Source organism: Balearica regulorum, chromosome 7 (assembly GCF_011004875.1).
Source record: "Balearica regulorum gibbericeps isolate bBalReg1 chromosome 7, bBalReg1.pri, whole genome shotgun sequence".
NCBI lineage: Eukaryota > Metazoa > Chordata > Aves > Gruiformes > Gruidae > Balearica > Balearica regulorum.
The window spans coordinates 469,752-486,907 of record NC_046190.1 but is presented as its reverse complement, the minus strand read 5'-3'; the positions used below and the strand labels follow the sequence as shown (position 1 = coordinate 486,907).

Here is a 17,156-nt window from a genome sequence, read left to right as displayed (position 1 = left end):
AACCTCAAGTCAATTATGAGGATTAAGGTGAATTATTATCATTCGGAAGTACTACGTGGGAACAAGGGGTGTAAAAGACCTCCGAAGAAAGCTTAGTTGCTGGGGCATTTCAGGGCGAGGTTGCAATAGAAGCTGACCTAATTAGACAATTTATAGATATTCAGTTACCTAATTTAAATTGGCTGCGGTGTAGGTGCCAAAAAAAAAAAATCTCTCATTTTACCTCCTCTCTGCCAAGTCTTCTGTTTGCAAATTTATTATGTTTTAAAAGAACACTGGAGCAGCATTCCAGGTTTATTTTTCAAGGCTCTTTCATCTTAAAGTCATCATCAAGGTGCACTGCAAACGAAGTTGAATTATGGTCTCATATTTTCGTGTAGCAGAGCGGTTCAGAAAACCACCTGTGACAGCTCACGTGTTTTGAGTGGAGCACCCTAAGGGACCGCAGGGTCTGCAGGGGATTGCCGTAACCCAGCCGGTGCGACGGAGGCCAGGGCTGCTGACGGCCAGAGGACCCCCGGCACAGCCTGGGTTCAGTCGCTGTGCTGGGCAGGACCACGTCAGAGCAGAGGCTGCGCAGAGCAGCTCCTCGGTGAGCGACACGGGCTGCGCCCTGCGTGTCTCTGCTGGCTGGTAGCCCGGCTCTGCTTTGGGCTCCTCTCATTCAGTTCTGCCCCGCTTACCGAGACGCTCTGAAAACATGTATTTACTATGTAAACATCTGCATGCTCCACAACCAGACTTGGTGGACTGCACAACAATTAAAACAAAGGTTAATCTGCCCCTAGCTTTGGCTGTTAGACGGCAGGAGTGAAGCGTTCACCCCAAAGGCTCTCTATACATTAAACAGTCCCGGTGTTCACAGGACTACAGCCAGATTGCATCATCTGCGACGAGAAGAACCGTGGTTTTGGGGAGGCAGGGAATCTGCCTCCACCCAGCAGCGGTGAATCACCGTGCTGTCACTGGCTGACAGACGGTCGCTGTTCTGCAGCACGGCATCGCCCTGGCCGGAGGGTGAGGAGCAATCCTGTCCCCAGGGCTGCGAGGGACCCTGCCGGCGGCAGATCCCCGGTTCCACGGCCCGAGGCACGACGACTCCTCCGGAAGGGCTCTTGAGGAGGGGAGCACCCGCTCTGGAGTCGTGTCTGGCGTTAGCTGGGTGGTGACTTGTGGTGGTCCCACGGGCACGTAGCAGCTGCCAAGCTCTGGGCCAGAGCTGTTCCCCAAAGATAAGTGGTCTGGGAGAGAAGGGGTTTACGAAACCCTCCAGGGTGAGCAGGGCTGACGGGCCGTCACCCTAAAGGCAGGCTCCGGCTTCTGCTCCAACCTTTGCCGATTGCACCTCCTGCCACTTGATGACAGGCACCAAAGATCCCCTACTATCTGACGTGCCCACCTGGTGTAAGTACTCGCAGGTGGTGATGAGGTTACCCCTGGGCTCCTCTTCCAGCTCTGCAGCCCGTCCGTCACGTTGTTCAATTCCCCTTCACCTCTCGGCGCCTCTGTGTTCGTTTGCGGTTCGGTTTAAGGGGAGTATGTGAGGAAGTCATGCTGGCAACAGGCATTAGATGTGGAGTAGTTTAATTTGGAAGTCCTGACGGATATACTCGATATTGGGAGCTTAATGTGTTTTTATATTTAGCACTGGTACTGCAACTATTCTAATCTTCTTAGTGAAATTGTGTACAAAAGGGTACAATCCATATAATGAGGTGAAACAGGCGGTCTCTCTGGGAAAACAGGCTGGTGCAAATGTAAATTATAGGCCTCTCATTAGTCTAGTAAATGACCCTATTTAAAATAGAGCCTTTTTCTCCGCAGGAGCTGGTGGGATTGCAGAAACGCCATTGCCCTGCACCAGAGGAGCTGCTCGCCTGTCCGGCAGCGGCAGGTTCCCTCCTCCGGCTCTGCATCGTGGGGCTCTGGTACCAGTCTTGTCCCCTTGTCCTCGGGGGAGACAGGCGCTGGCCGGGGTATGGCGTGTCCGGTCGCTGCATCATGGAATCGCTCCCACCGTGGAGCTGAGTGAGCAGCTATCGACAGCGGGTGCTGGCTGGGACATGTATGATAAGCAGCTATCCTGTAATGTAATCCCTAACATTTCAGTGCTGCGAAAGAAGCAGCTGACAGCTTGGATTAATCCAGCATTTGAGGAATGAATATTATTTCCTCTGTGTTGCAACACCGCAGGGAGCCAGGGCCGAGCCCTCCCCGTGGGCGTGAGCCCAGGATGTTTGGATCTGCATCCAGTTAGGCTGGCCAGAGATGAAAATAAAAGAAATCTTGGCTGATGTTTTCTTAGTGCAGTTCTCACAAAGTGAGGTGGTTGATGGGAATGCACTGAAAAAACAAAGGGCAGCCCAAGCAAAACTGCAGCTGTTCTTGAGTGGGATGGAAAAGCTGCAACCTTTGAGCTGGAGGAGACCCTGGCAGAGGGGCCGTTCCTCCACTTTGGGTAAGTACAAGTAGTAGACACCACGGTCTTTGGCTGACCATCGCTGCTGAACAGCTCTGGGGAGTTCCCAGCCCGTCAATGTTCTGCTTGACCAACTCTCTGAATGTCGGGATGCCAGTGGCAGCTTGTGAAAAATTTATTTGATGCTCTGGCTGCTCCTTGCATACAGACTTTTGGATGCCTGGGAATGCGTTTGGGTACAGGATTGCGTGGGCAGCTGGAGGCAGGTGGTGCTGAGTGGGATGCCGGTGGCAAGGAGCCATCATCTCACCCATTCCTGCGTGTGGGTCTGCAGGAACGGTTCTGCCACCCCAGGGGCCTCAGGGTGCTGCGGGTCGGTCCTGTGCTGATGCCAACACAGGTCCCGGTATTTCTGCTTCTCCCTATGTATTTCTGCTGAGAGCACTTTCCTTTCAAGGTAAAACTTCTGATGCACTCAATTTTCAGGAGGGGTTTGGATGCAGGTATAGGCTTCCGCAGTCTTCAGCCTTTGAGGCAGATGCGGCCTCACTGCCTGGTCTGACCTTGACCTGATCGGACGTGAAAAGCCAAACGCGCTTTGCAGCACAGGGCTGGCCCCAGGTGGGGGCTCGGTGCTGCCAGACATGAGTGTACCCGAGCGCCTCTGGGGAGAAAGAAGGGGGCTGCTGCCGCTTCCGAGCATCTCTGGCACACCTCATCCCATTGTTGTGTTAACGCACACCCAGCATCTCTGGCACACCTCGTCCCATTACTGTGTTAACGCACACCCAGCATCTCTGGCACACCTCGTCCCATCTCTGTGTTAACGCACACCCAGCTCCCTGTGCAGCCAGGGCTTTTTATTTCTTCTTCCCTGGTACAGGACAAGTGGGTGTTTAAAAAAAAAAAAAAAAAGCACAAGCTGTTTGAGTTGTGGCCCCCCTCTGCCAGACGCAGAAGGAAATGACCGTGTGCAGGCGGGTGCTGCCTGTCTGCTCAAGAGGCAGAGCCGGAGCAGGCGCTGTGCAAACTGCTCCTCCTGCCCAGAGTGTAAGATGGGGTTGCCCACGTAGGTTGCAGCTGGCAGTTTACGGGACAAGCAGTGTGTTGCTCTGATGATCACTCGGCAGCGAAGTGACAGCTCATAAATAGTACACCCATTTCGGGAGGGTACTACTCGGCACTACAGAGCTTGGAGAATCCTAACAGCACAGACAGACGCCTGCTGAGGTGACTCGACTGCAGCTGATGTATCTCCCTCCCCAAACACAGCCAAGTGCAGCAACCCAGAGCTGCTGGCACGGTTTCCTCCCCGGGCTGTCAGTGTTGATAGCCGTGCACTGTGAAAAGCACGCTGTCCTGAGCTACAGCATCTGTCTGGGACCCTGGCGCTGAGTGCTGCTGCTCAGACTGACCTGAGGCCGAGCAGCTTTGCCTGGGAAACGGAGTATTCGCTTTCATGTTGCATCTGCTTTTAAATGAAAACAAGCAAGCAGCCTTCCAGTCCCTACAGGGGCTCCAGGAAAGCTGGAGAGGGGCTGGTGCCAAGGGCAGGGAGTGACAGGCCAAGGGGAATGGCCTGAAGCTGCAGGAGGGGAGATGGAGATGGGATGGGAGGCAGCAATCCTTCCCTGTGAGGGTGCTGAGGCCCTGGCACAGGGTGCCCAGAGAAGCTGTGGCTGCCCCTGGCTCCCTGGCAGTGTTCAAGGCCAGGTTGGATGGGGCTTTGGGCAACCTGGGCTAGTGGAGGGTGTCCCTGCCCATGGCAGGGGTGGCACTGGGTGGGCTGGGAGGTCCCTGCCCACCCAAACCAGTCATTATGGAATTTTTTAATTAGCTTTTGATAACTTTAATATGTACTGAAAAAATAACGCTGCTCTGGCGTTAACGAAAGGTGGTGTGACATGGCATAACATGCGCCTCCAGAATTTGATGCACAAGATTATTTCAGTGCTTCCATATTAAAAATAAAAATAAGATTAAATCCCAAATAAACCTTCCATCTCCTTTTCCTTTCACCGCACTCCACAATCATTCTGTAAATTATAGAAAGGCAGGCAGACAAAAGGGTGGCTGCAGCAGAGAAGAGATTACAGTGGAAGGTGCTTAAATCTCTACCTTCAGTCCAAGGTCTATTTCTGGAAGTCCTGCGTGATTCAAACATTGAGAAGATGTGGAATCTAAATAAAACCTGTTTTACGGGTTTGGGAACTAAAAAAGAAAGGTGCAAAAGCGGGCACCTTGAATTCCAATATTGCCCATTCTAAAGAGACAAGACATGACTCAGACCATGGAGTTGGTCTAATGATTTAAGATCATTAGAAAATTAATTTAATTCTTTCTATTTAGAGTTTGCTATAGCTGAACTTGGATGGATTTGGACTACCTCTTCCAGCTTTTCCTCTATGACCTAAGAGCTGTAACCTTACTATTTTAAACGCAAGTGCTTCCAAGACATTTTACTGTGCAGCATCGTGACTTGTGTGATCAGAGCGTGAGCGCTGGTGATGCGCTTTCTGCCGGGAGCATAGACAGACTTAATTATCTCTCTCCTCTCAAATTGCTCCGTGTTTGCCTCTGAGGGGCAAACGCGTGCCAAGGCCAGGATCTCTGCCCGGCTCGGCCGGGGTCCTGTCTGCATCCCCGTGCAGAACTCGGGCAGGAAACGTGTCCGCTTGCTGGATGTATGCGTGTGTGGCAAGTCGCACAAAGGCGCCTGGGCTGGTGTTACTGCATGAAAAATATAACGTGTAAGTGATGTGTGATAATGCAGAGCTAAAATCAGGCCATCGCAGCACCCCTGGTGTTGCATCTGCTGGGACGCTCACGGGAGCTCGTAGAGTTTAACGGGGCTGTCCATCGACCGCGGTGGGGAAGGTTGGTTGTGTGTCGTACTACTGCCAAACTCATTCTCTTAAGAATGTAAACAAGGTTTTAAAGGAAATAAAAACAGTGCAGTTGCACCACAACCCTTGTAAAAATGGCCAGGCTATCATGTAAACATCAAACATAGCATTGATACCCTCAGGAGAGCGTTGTGTTCATAGCTGATCTCCTCTTCTGAAAAATACTCTCACGTGGCCTTTCTTTGCCCTCAGTTACGTGGGAAGAATGTGCTTCTGCCACCGTCATTTCATTCCAGGAACCTTTTCTCGTAATGCCTAAGGCTAGAAGGGCTTGGGTAGCGTGACGTCTGGTCTGAGACTTTGCAAAAGAAACAACGAAGCCCCTCTGGAAGCGAGAAGGGTTTCCGTGCCTTTGGCAGCGCTGGCTTTTCACTGCCCCGCAGCTCTGCCTCCCTGGTTTCTGACACGATCAGAAAGAAGCTAAGATGTCCTGGAAGCTGTTCTGTTGTGGTACTTGTTTGAGGAAGCTTGGGAATGTGTGGGTGCCAAGCGGGAGCCTAATTGTTTAAAATTGTTTAAAATTGCCTAATTGTTTAAAAGGGGGGAGGAAATCCTGCTGTCATTTGCCCAGGCAGCCCCTCCCCAGCAGCGGTCCCGGGAGAATTAACTCACTTTGGTCGGGACCTTGCGGAGCTCGAGCCGAGGCATCGGTTCCGGCACGGGGCCAAGCCCCGAGTCTCTGCGGGAAGAGCCCGGCACTGAGCTGTGCCCGGGGGTCTCTTCCCCGGGACCCCCCCCAGCCGGGGAGAGAGGAGGTGCCGCAGCCCCTGCCCACCGCATCAGGGAAAGCAGCTCAACGCGGCGCTACCAAACGGGTCTCGGTGGATTAATACACGAAATGAGCTCTTGTGCCAGTTCCTGCTCTGCTGATACCTTCGCTCAGGTGAGATGAAGGCAGCTCAATCATTAAAACTAACTCTGTCACAGATGTAAACAAGTGACGTCATTACATCTGGGCAAGCGGCAAATACGGTACCCGACGGCACCGCACGTGGGGCTCCGTGCCATCGCAGCAACGGCTGCGCCCAGGGAACGGCACGGCTGGCTGCCGAGAGAACTGACGCAGCTGAGAAAGGGGAATGATAAATTGCTCGCCGTCACTCCGATGACTCCTAAACACAATTCTGCTCTGGCGGCTCCCCTCTCCCATCTATCGTTTTTCATGAACATTCATCTGTGTGAAATGGGGTTACCTGGGACCTGGTTAGTCGCAGACCAGCCTTGTTTCTCCGGGTGGGAAGCGAAGCTTAATTGCTCGCTCAGGGCACGGAAAGCAGACCAGCAATGTGGGTGACCCTGCAGCCCAGGGGTACGCACCCCGACCCTCGGAGCCTTACCCTCGGCAAAGAGCCCACAAGCAAGCTGGTATTATTTATTTTCTGAGGATGTCCAACACGCAAATCGCATCGAACCTGCATTCTTCGGGGGCACGCTGTAAACATTCAGCTATAATTTGTCCAATTTCAGTAAGACACTTTAAAAATAGATTTTACACTTGAAAGCCGTAATGGTTATGCAGTTTACAATGGAAATACTCCATCTATTCTGAAAAGTGCCTTGCTACCTTTGATTTGAGAGCTTAGTACATGGCAGGCCCCTGTGGAAGACCTAGATTTGGAAAAGACCTTGACATTTTTGCTCTGTTTTCAGCCTGAGAAGGAGGTGCCTGTTTGAAGGGGACAAGGCCAGCGGGGTTCGTACCCACTCTGCCAACATAATAGGGACACAGCAAGAAAGAAATAAAAGCAGGCTTAGAGCTGAAATATCCAACTGCTGTTTCTAATCTGCAGTGTATTTATATTGATCCTCCCCAATAGTGCGTATGGGGTTATAAAGCACTTTACGTAACTCTTTGGGAGGAAGCAGCGACCCCCCCCCAAGCGGGGCTCTGTGCCCCCCGACCGGCAGAGCGGGGCATTACAGATACACGGGTGGGCTGCTGCGATGGGAAAGAGGTGGTGTGGGTTTGCAGAAGGAAACTATTCTGTGTAAGTCTACTAGGGTCTCTGAAAGAGGTGGGGGCTCTGTTCCATAGTGTGCACTTAGATTTTCAAAGAGCTTAACAGTCCTCCAGCCCACGCTTGTCAATGAATTAAGCTGCCGGTTTCACAGGGGATAAAGAGGGTTAGTACTATAAAAAAAAAAAAAGACAAACCAAAAAATCAAAAAACCAAAAGAGTGAAAAGGTGACACTAGCTGCTGACCATAATATGGTAATGTAGGTAGCCAAAACAAAAAAATTACTGAGAAGCTGCTAAAAGTGGGCAAATAGGCAGGCAGGCTATGTGAGGAATAATGTGTGACAGGCATCAAGATACAGCGTATGCTCGTGGTGTTGGGTCGTGGGTTGGCTGCGGCCACTTGTTCAAGAGCTCTTGGTGTTGCTGCAGATGCTCCATCAAATGGCACCTCGATCCTGACCCACCGTCACAACAGCAGGCACAACGCTGGGGAAACGCTGGCTGCAACGGGGCTGGGGGCTGCGGGGACCCCCAGCACTGCCTGCTCCGGCAGGGTATGCATGGCACGGCACGGCATGCACAGCACAGCACGGCATGCACGGCACGGCACAGCATGCACGGCACGGCACGGCATGCACAGCACGGCACGGCATGCACGGCACGGCACGGCAGGGTACGCATGGCACGGCACTGCACGCACGGCATGGCACAGCATGGTATGCACGGCACGGCACGCACAGCACTGCTCACCCACAGGTAACCAAAAGGTGAGGGGGGCCATGGGGGGTACAAACAGCTTCCCCTCAAGGAGAATTTAAATAGCCGAGACCTCTTCAGCTTGGAAGAGACAGGGGCAGGGTAAGGGCAGCAGCGCTGTCGGTGTGACCAGGAAACCAAAGATGAGTAAGGAACGATCACTTTTTTCCAAGCAGCCGGGGCTGAGCAGCGCAGAGGAAAGGATCGCGCGTCAGGGCTGGCGCTGAACGTGGGAGCTTTGTTTCCTGCAGCACACGGGCTGGTGCTGCTCGTTGCATGAAGGTGTAATGGTCACAGTGCCGAGCGTGGCTCGCGGGAGAAGGACCTTCCCGGGAGGAGGACCGACCGCTCGGGAGCCGAGGGGCACAGCCCAGCCCGGGCAACTCCCGCTCCGGAGCTGCTGCCGCCTTGGACACCCCAGGACATCGGTCGGGCGGTGATTGCTGCCCCCGAGGATCCGCACTGGCCACTGTCCTGGACAACAAGTGGCTAAAGAAATTTTTGCTGTGTCCCTGCATGGTCATCTTTGTGCTACATTTTCTGTTCCTGTGGATTCAGCACGTTGAGCCGGGTTTAGGGTGTTTTCCTGGTTTGCTTGTATTTATTTCCTTCTCCTTTCGGCAGGTGACGGTACCACGAGCTCTTTAACTTGAAGGTATTATCCTGACCATCTGGGAGCCCAGACACAACTACATCCAGTTAATTTTTCATTTTTAGCTTAGTCTATTGAAAAATTTTCCAACATATTAATGGAAGAGCATTGAAATAACAACAAATGATATGTCTGCAGTACAGTGCCATTGTACTGGGAGCAAAGATTTAACCTCTACCTTGGCAGAATTATTTTATTTATTTTATCTATTGATGAACCTGTTCTTCAGACAGTCCTCTAAAAAGACTGGTGGCAAGCTCACGATGCAGACTTTGCTGGTTGCTCTTTAATTACAAACTCTGATTCAAACTATGAGAAGGAAATGATTCAGTTGTCTCATGGCTATAACCAGTCCCCATTAGTATTTACTGTTCCTTTATCTTAATTTCCAATAACCTTGATGTACATGACATGTTAGTACATATCTTTGTGCCTCATTCCCTGGGATTTCTTAAACTGTGTTAGGTTCATGCTCAGAAACTTTCTTTCCACCAACGTGCATACCCTACATATGCAGTCCAAAGTCACCTTGCAGCTGCATGAAGAAGGGACTCAGGGAATTATTTTCCAGTGCATTCCCTGTGCTCCAGCTGGTGTCCTGCTCATCTCTCCCGCTGGTGACCAGCTCCTGTTGAATAGCTGAAATCAGTCGTATTAGAGGTTTCATACCCAGCTTCCTAAATTATATTGTCAGCTTTTACCTTCTGGCTTTTTTAAAAGCCTGGAATTTTTTTCGTATCTTTAATCTTCCACTGCAGAATTATTAGATATCTTTTTGAATGCTACCTTAAAATGCAGCTTTATGTTTTTGGAAAGCCAAGGAGATGCTCAGATTCTCCCTCTTCCTCACTTGGATTTCTGACTTCCTCCTGGCAAGAACACAAGTGGGCAGGGCGCAGTCCCGCAGCAGGAAAGACCCCAGTTTTACTGTGGCGCTGGAGGAAATTCCACATTTCTCTGCATAACTGGTGAAAACTTGCATTATCTCCAACTAGCTCTAGCATAGTCTTTTAATTTTCTCAGTCATCTCTCCAGGGTGATTTTTTTCTAGGAAAAAAAAAGTCACGGTGTCTATCGTGGAATTTTAATTTTTTTTCCTAAAGTTTGCAGTTCTAGTAGAACTTTATTCTTCCATCAGTCAAAATGCTTCTGGTAAGTAATCTAAGTCCTCGAGCTTATTACGGGCGTTTATCTTTTCGTGGTGTTAAACTCGAGCCGCGATGTTGCATCCGTCAGTGTTGATGTCCCGGAGCTGGGAGGGAAGGAGCAGTCCGGCTCTGCTGAACACGTCGGCGCCCGCTCACCAGTGTGACGCAGGGAACCGCGCGGCAGGCGACTGCCGGATCGTTTCCCTCACCGGGACAAACGCCAGCGCCCGCCTTGCTGCTGGGCTGGGGGGGGCACGTGGCGTGCAAACCCCACAACTTTCACAAGGTTGGGGCTGTGTCGGTCCCGTAACAGAGTAAAGCTGAAAATTACATCTGATCTGAAAATCAGTCTTTCGGTCAGCATTTTGTCTTGCGTGCCTGCTGCACTCGAATAGCGCAGGACGGCGAGGTGCCCGTCTCCTTCCCAAGACAGTAGAAGGCTTCCAGCAGTGCAGCGTAATCTGCACAGGGAAAGCGAGGTACCAGGGGAAAGGAAAAAACTCCTTTTTTCCCAGTCTGGCAATGTACATGGGGATGTTTTCCTCACCCCTTCACAATCCAAGTAGAGGAGTATGATTTTTTTTTTGGTAAATCATCAAAACGTATTTTATCCCAAAGCGCCAATCCTGAGGGCACAGCTCTCTATCACGTGCCCCAGCTAGTGGCTTCGTGCCATTCGCAGGTGCTGGTACACTTCCTTTTGCAACCGTAATTTCTCCTGGTGCCACAAACCTGTCACCACGAGCACTGTGTCCATCACTTCACCCGCGTGTCCAGCTCGTCACCGGCACAAGCTGTTTGCTCAGAGAAAAATAGCGGCAAAAAGAGCCGCGTTTGTCATCCCTCGGCTCCTGCTTGTCCCTCTGGCAGTTTAAGTATTCCCAGCCCCTCGACGGCTTTTGCAAGGGCGGGGGGCAGCCTTTCAGTGGGCAAACCTCTATTTTGAGTACAAGAACAGAGAGGGGCAAGAGGGAACTATCCTGGTGAGGTCCGTCCATGCACACGGCTTCGTCCGGCACCGAGAGCTGGCAGACACCGTTCTGGGGCAAATTCTGGGGGGATGCTCTCTCTGTCGATTTGAGTCTTGCTTATGTGGCAGAGAACGGTACTTTTCATTATTAAACAAAACGCGAATTTACTAATCTTTTGCCATTGGAAGAGATCCTTCAAAATGTGGGCAGGCGAGTGGTCTGGGGTATTTGTGGTGCGGGGAAGTAGACGTGGGGCTGGAGAAGGGACGGATTGCCCGTGCGCATTTATACACAAACAGGCAAACGCAGGCTCACAGCTTTCCAAGCTGCCAGCTCCTCTCCTGTGCACCATTTTGGAAGCCAGGAGCACTGTGTGATGCGTGCTCAGCATCCTGCTGGCTGATGAAGAGGGAATCTGATAAAATTTGAGTAGTGTGGGAAAGTGGGCTGAATTGTACTTGTGTAGCTGTTTGCATTAAAGTGGTTTGATCCAGCCATCTTTACCCCACTCTTACAGTGATTTCAAGCAAGCGTTTAAGCACATTGGTTTTGCTTGTTTATATAATCAAGTTGCAATTATGGAGATTTTATTAATACATCTGGTATGCCTGCGACACCACATTAAACATGCAGTATTCGCTTTCTGCATGTAAGGCATTTTGCTGGGGACTCCAGGCTCCTTAATTTGGTCAGACAAAGAGTACTTGGCTAGTTTGGAAACGGCAGTGTTTTATGAAACAGAAGCTTCTTTCCTCTCATTTTAAATTAAAAAAAAAGTGTGTATCTCAGTAACCCTCGTTGCCCTTTCACGTAAAATCTCTGTAGCTGGTGCATTAAGCTGTTTCCCTGTCATTGCTTTGCAATTTTGTAATCCACTAATAGGGTACTTCTTTCACCCGCAGCTCATGATCTCATCCAGTTTGATGGCATCTTTTGCACTGAAAGTGACTCCCAGCAGGAGCCAGAGGTGTCCTGTGAGACCCCGGGGGCAGGAGACCCCCGGCGGGACCATGGGCTGTAGCTCCCCGGTCACCGTCCCTGACGGCGCAGGAGAAATCCCCCGTCCTCTGCTCCCTGCCTCGGGAGCCCCCACCCCTCCTGTCTGGGGCCCATCTTTTGGAGCAACGTGCACGGCTCGAGCTCTGGAGCTAAATTATAATTGCTTTGCACAGGGCCACATCTATTTAAAGCACGGAGATTTTGGCTGTCACTGAAGCACGCTCACTGCGCGTATTTAAGTATCATCTCTCCTGCTGTGATTATGCTATTTCTGACAGAAACACCAACATATCCTGTTTGCATCGTTGATCTTAAGCCATTAGAAAACTTTATCAGACTGTTAATGACCAGTTTACTACTTGTGTAACATGTCCCAAGTCTTTCACTCCTTAAAAGCCTGGAGGATAAAAAACTTACGATAACATTTGTTAGATCCAAGCCGAGGCTTTGGAAGAAGCATTGATGTGATTTCTAGAGATTGTTTCTGAAACACGGGGTGTGATGGTATCTGCACAGTGTTTTCCCACCCTGTAGCATTACACAGACCCGACTGCAGAGCTGCTGAAAACGGGTGGTGGTTGGGGGGGGAGAAATAATCTTTTTCATGAGAATTTGTTTGCTTTTCTGCAGGCAGAGGGAGTCTAAGACCGAACAGCCACAGCCTTCACTGAGCTGATGTTTGCTTCATTGCTTTGCTCTGATTTTCAAAGACGCACGTAGGAGGTAGAAGAGGTTTATAAAAACAAAAACGGAACAGAAGAAAACCCACGCTGTGTGTTCATTTCCAGCCGGCTCTAGTGCCCAGTGCAGCCGTCATTTGAGGGTCGGGGTAAGGCCGCCGTGCCCTGTGCTCTCCTCCGGCGATACCTGCGGTGCCCTTGCTGCTCTCAGTCCCACCTGCCTGTGGCTGCCGCCCGCCCCGCTCCCCTCCGCCCGCGCCCCCCGTGCCGCCCTCTCCTCGGGAACCCCTGTGGTCGCTGGGGTACCTTTTACCCTGCTGTTGTGCTGCTGGAAGCGGGCAGGCACTAAACCTCCCTGAACCCATGGGAAGTCCGATTCTGCGCTTCAGGGATTGTTCGGCAAAGGAGGGATCGGGAACAGCGTCCCCTGGGCGTCACGGAGCTGCGGGGGACGGAGGCAGTGGAAGGATGCTGAGGGGCGCATATGAAAACACAGAGCCTGACCCCCCACCCTCTTCCCGAGCTCGTAGTGTCTCACGTCCATAGGAAAAAATTGCTGAAAAAATATTTCCTTAAGCTTTCCTTTTTTGAAGGGAGCTGCATCCCAATTTAATCTCCAAGGATTTTCCTAGATGAAGCGCAGATACTGCTAAACCGCTAGCAGCAAGTTTTGAGAAGTGTTCATCTCTTTCAGTGGGATTTCACGGAATTGTGTTACAAGCACACACGAGCACACGAGTAGCCGAAGATAAACTGTGTCAGCCGTGGTTTATGTGTTACAAAGGAGGCATGGGCAATAAGCTACCAGTCGCATCAGTTCAGCTTTCACAGCAAAACCTTCCCTTGATTCCTTCCAGGCGCTGGAGGTGTGCACGGCGTAAAGTGGAGCGGAGCGGGGGGGAATCGCTCGCTCCCACGCTGAATTCACCCTGCAACGCTCCCACAGCCGCAGCGGAGGGGGGAGGCAGCTGCACAGCAACTGTGCGTGACACTGCGTCAGTGGGACGCGTCCGTGCCGTGTCCCAGCGCCTCGTGTCTCCCCCAGGGAAACGCCCGGGAGATGCTCCATGCCCAGCGCACCTCCGTGCATCGCCAGAGCACCCGTCCCTGCGCTCCACCGGCACTTCCCGTGCTGGGCAAGGACCAGAGCGTCTGTGGGACCTGCTGCTGGGGGTGCGGGGAGGCTGGTCCGGCAATGCTGCGAGCACGTCTCCAGTGCTTAACCCTGACACGGCGTGTCAGCACGCTGCACGGCTCGTTCCCAGGACATCTTGGAGGGACAAACAGTGCTCTCGGGCACGCTGACTCAGTTTTCCAGTGAGGTTTATCTCCTCCAGGTTTTGTAAGCCAGGATGGGTAGGTTATCATCTTCTTCAAGGACCACCTTTGTGAGCAAGTTCAGCAATGCAGAGAGGATCGATTTTAACTAAAAATTAACACTTAGGTAATCTAACACTGGCTCTTCTACCAGTGGCTGGCCAGCCCTCTGCAGGCAGCACCGCTGCGCTTTCTGCCTGCCCTCTGGACGCCCCCGGAGCCGGAGCACCCCTGCCCGCTGGCTGCCCGCTGCCCTGCCGCCCCCCGAGCTGCCGGCGCCAGCTCCGTCCCCGTCTCTGCCCGTGGCTCATCGCTCACAGACCACGGAGGTTCATCACGTCTGTGCTTGGCTGGGTCGGGCACAGCAGCCATCTCACCATCACGGAGATCTCCTCATATTCAGGATGTTTTCATCAGGTTTTGGCACTCTGTTTCATACTAATTAACACAGAAATTAACACAGATCCCCTGACTTTGATAGAGATACAGAAACAGATTTTCATTTGATAAACCCTGCAATATACCCAGCCACACCACAACGTGCAGTGCTGAGCCTGATTTCTAGTTTCTGCGGCACTCCGAGCAGAACCAGGTGAGAACCTATAGCAAGATGAAGTTAAAAAAAGAAAAAGGAAAAAGAGAAAAGAGCACTGTGTTGTTCTTGCATTCATTTTGAAGTGAGTTGAAGTGTACCAACACAAGGATGAAAAAATAACAGTGCTGGAACAAGAGTTCTGTGCCACCTGCAGCGGCTGCAGTGTGCACGCAGAAGGCAGGGACCCGGGAACGCTGACGGAGCAGAGCACAGCTCCCACGCGAGTGCACTGTCCCTGTTCACGGCGCCCAGCAGCGGCCCCGGGCAGCGTTCGCCCCCTCCAGCCGGGGACGGGCTGCGTCTGGGGGGTAGCCAGGACCCTCTGCCTCCAGGGCTGGGCACCGTCCGCTCTGACACCCAGTGCCCTGCCTGCAGCACCTCCTCCCGGCTCTGAATGGGAAGCAAATGGAGCGGAAGAACAAGTTCCAGAATTTTCCCCCAAACTGTGGCTGAGCACGTTCCTCGTGTTCACTTCCTACGACACCCCGGTGACTCGAAGAAAGTTTTGACTGAGTTTTCCTTTCACGCACTCGATGGGCTTTTTGCATAGCCGTGAAGTGTAGCAAAAAGCATAAATGACACCATGATAAACTATACTGATGGGCCATTAGTCATCTGAAAAGTATGCTCCCCATGGAAATACAGTGGAGATATTGTCTTAGCAGAAAATTTTTAAGTGATACAAATAATGATGCTGATTCTTTGGGTGCAAATATTGATAAAACACCATTTTCCTCTATGTCAATATCGATAAATGTGTCTCAAAAACCTACAGTACTAAAGGTTAAAAAATAAAATTAACTTGCATCTAAGAAATTAAGCTGTTTTAATTTATATTTATTGTTTTAAAACATCCATAAAAAGCTTCTTGTCATAATTTATTCTTGAAATGAGTCTTGCCTTGAGAGTTTCCATAGTTACAGATGTTTCTGATTTTGTAATGTTAGCACAATTGACATTTACTGCACAACGAGAACCCCTAATTGATTTTGCTACATGGAGTGGAGAAAACAAGTGCTTGGCGATACGCGCGATGCTTAATTGCCAGTTTCTGGGGGACGCAGTGATGCAATCATGCACCAAAGGGCTGCAATGACTTGAACAACAAACAATAATGCTTATATACACTTTGACAAATCGCAAGATAATATCTCACCCGCTGAGAGCAGCGGTCGAGAGGTGCAGCAGTGCGGCCACCCGCCGGGCCCCAGCTCTGCCCAGGAGCGGCACCGCCGCGCTGCAGCTCCCACCGGTCGCTGGCAGTGGAACAGCCCTGGGCAGCGCTGAGCACCGTGCCGTGCTGCGGGCAAGCGTCCTTTCGTACATGGGGGTGGGAAGTTTGACTCGTACGACAGTGCGACTTGTGTGTAGTGACAGGACAGGGGGGAACGGCCTGAAGCTGCAGGAGGGGAGATGGAGATGGGATGGGAGGCAGAAATCCTTCCCTGTGAGGGTGCTGAGGCCCTGGCACAGGGTGCCCAGAGAAGCTGTGGCTGCCCCTGGCTCCCTGGCAGTGTTCAAGGCCAGGTTGGATGGGGCTTTGGGCAACCTGGGCTAGTGGAGGGTGTCCCTGCCCATGGCAGGGGTGGCACTGGATGGGCTGGGAGGTCCCTGCCCACCCACACCAGGCTGGGGTTCTATGACTCTATGAAGCATACCCAAACTAGAAGCCTAAATCTGAAATATAGGAAATAGTGTGGAGAGAAAGGAAAGAATGGGAAGAAGGCACAAAGAAATCTTCCAAGGTGCCTACAGCAATGACAGAGTCTGAGGAACTAAAAAATAGCATGGTTGTCCCAACCCCAAGAGTGCAAGCTCTTTAGGACAGTGGAAAGGTCTTTTCCATGCCATTTATTCAACGGGTTGGTGTTTGCTAGGCTGGCGGCCTAACCAAGAACGTCAGGTGGGTAAACCCAATGGTCTACACTAGAGCTCTAAAACCAGTCTGCAGCATCCCGTCCTTGCCCAGCCATACCCTGACACCTGGCTGCAGCCAGTGCGACCCGTCTGGTGTCGGCTGCCCCCGCGCCGGTCCACCACTACGAGCTGTCCGCTCCCCCGCGGCCAGAACAGCCGTTTCTTCTGGTCACCAACACATACTCGCTGTAGGGTCTTCAACTGACCTGAAATGGTAGGTATCAAGGAAAAAACTATTTCTGCTATTAATTTTTTTAACAGTATTTTTAAATGTTCAGGCTCAGTTAGCTATATTGACAACAATATTTAACTCATAAATGCGAAGATGCGGTTATATAGTGCATTATTTGTCACAGTTGCTTGTTCCATCTTCCTAATAACAGAAAATGATGACTCATGTGGTGGAGAAACAGCATCAATTTATACTGAGAAAAGTAAATCCATTTTCCACTTCTCTATGTGGGACTGTCGCGTCAGTAAGACGTGTGAAGTCTTTTTAAATGTAATCTCATTTTCTGAAATTGCCTCTCACTAGGACACTCTTATTCCTTCTTCCTTGGCTGTTTGATTATTTTGAACTACTTTTAATCAGGCAAAAATAGGATCAGGAGAGAAGTATCTGGGAGAGAAAACAAGGTGGATTAAAGCGATAAGGCTGTAGCAAATTGGGAAAGATTAGGAATTTCAATTTATAGTACCAAAGACTAATGCTCCTGAGATTTGTAAGAGCAGCGTAATGGGCTGATGCGAAGATCAGGCTAAACTTCTTGTCTCCTTAAATCCATTTTCCTCATCTCCCACTGTTACTCATATACAACTTTTTTTGACTGTTCTG

General features: G+C 51.1%; 1 long non-coding RNA gene across 1 annotated transcript; it reads left to right on the top strand.

Moving 5' to 3' along the window:
* Positions 1 to 601: 601 nt before the first annotated feature.
* On the top strand, positions 602 to 2,294 carry LOC142602529 (uncharacterized). The gene is made up of 2 exons (XR_012836262.1): positions 602 to 1,404; positions 1,825 to 2,294. It is a non-coding gene; the product is annotated as an uncharacterized LOC142602529 (long non-coding RNA).
* The last annotated feature ends 14,862 nt before the right edge of the window (positions 2,295 to 17,156 follow it).